Source organism: Pteropus vampyrus, unplaced genomic scaffold, assembly GCF_000151845.1.
Source record: "Pteropus vampyrus isolate Shadow unplaced genomic scaffold, Pvam_2.0 Scaffold484, whole genome shotgun sequence".
Lineage (NCBI taxonomy): Eukaryota > Metazoa > Chordata > Mammalia > Chiroptera > Pteropodidae > Pteropus > Pteropus vampyrus.
Genome location: NW_011889265.1, coordinates 255,242 through 256,594, shown reverse-complemented (window position 1 = coordinate 256,594; position 1,353 = coordinate 255,242).

Sequence of the window (1,353 nt, the reverse complement as noted above, 5' to 3'; positions counted from 1 at the left end):
TGCACGACCCAGAGAAAACAGAGCCCTCCCTGCCTGGCTCCCAAGTCACGTGTCACCCATCAGCCTCTCCACAAGCATTTACTGAGGATGCCGAGGGCAGCAAGGACAGCACAGGACCAGCAGCCCGTCCTTTGTGGTTGGGCACAGGGGACCAGAGAGGTCACAAAGGGGACAGGGAAACACAAGACCCACTGCAGAGCACGACCCCACCGCCAGGCCTGGAGACGAGGCTTGGAGGCTGGGATCCTGGTTCGGTGACAGGGTGCTTGTCCGATGTCTGTGGGCTTGGGCGACCTTCTCACGTCCAAAGGTCCCGTATGGCCCTCTCCACAAAGGACCGGCCCCCTTTTTGCAGCGAAGAAAACCGAGGCCCAGAGGGTGACGGGGCTGGTCCAAGGTTGCATGGCTAAGACGTGGCAGACAGGGTCTGGTCTGCTCAATCCCTACGTCGGAGCCTTTGTGGGGAGCAGTGGGGACATCAGCAAGGGCAGACCGACGGGCGGCCCCGTCCCTCAGGAGATTTATGGTGTCGAAGTCCTGGGACCAGGTGAGGTGTCCATCTGCATGCAGCACCCAAGTGCTTGACCCTCTCTTCCGATGGGCTGCCCACTGCCACGTTCCCAGACCTCCGACCAGGGGAGACCCTGCGCTGAGAGGAGGGAGGCCCCAGTCCCACATCTGCCCGCCCCGGCCTCTCCCCAGCAGCTGCAGGTGACTGACAAAACCTCCACGCCCTTCCCCCGCCGCATCGGAGCCACTGGCACATGCCCTTCCCAGAAGTCTCAGCGGGACCCTCCCTCTGGGGAGCCATCTGCCCGGCATGTGACCCAATGTCTTCCCTGGGACTTCTGCAGCCACCATGAAGAAAACGCTTCGTTTCTCCTGGAACCTGAAGCTGGGAGGACGAGAGCCGGCCGGGCACCAGCGTGGGGAGACGCAGAGCTGAGCGGGGAGGGCGCGTGCCGACTGCCCAGGAGCCCGCAGAAGCTCTCTTCTGCTGAAGCCACTTGGAGCGGGATTTCCATCATCTGCAGCAACGAGAGTCTGGAGAGATCCGTGAGATCAGGCCCCACTCTGCCCGTGTCCCCGCACCCCAAAGGACCCCTCTCAGAAGCAGAGCAGTCTTGTCCTGGGATCCTGATGGGAGGAGGGCATCGCCCATGGCAGGGTAGCCCAGTGGCGAGAAGCAGGGTCTGAGGGCAAATTTCTGTGTGACATCTCAGCAGGGCTCTGGGCAAGTAACTGAGCCTTGTTGAGCCTGTTTCTTGGTTCACGTAGAAACAACACTAACTGCGGATGGAAGGCGGGGTGAAGTGCTCCGTGCTGGTGGCTGTACCCACCCGCATGCCAGCA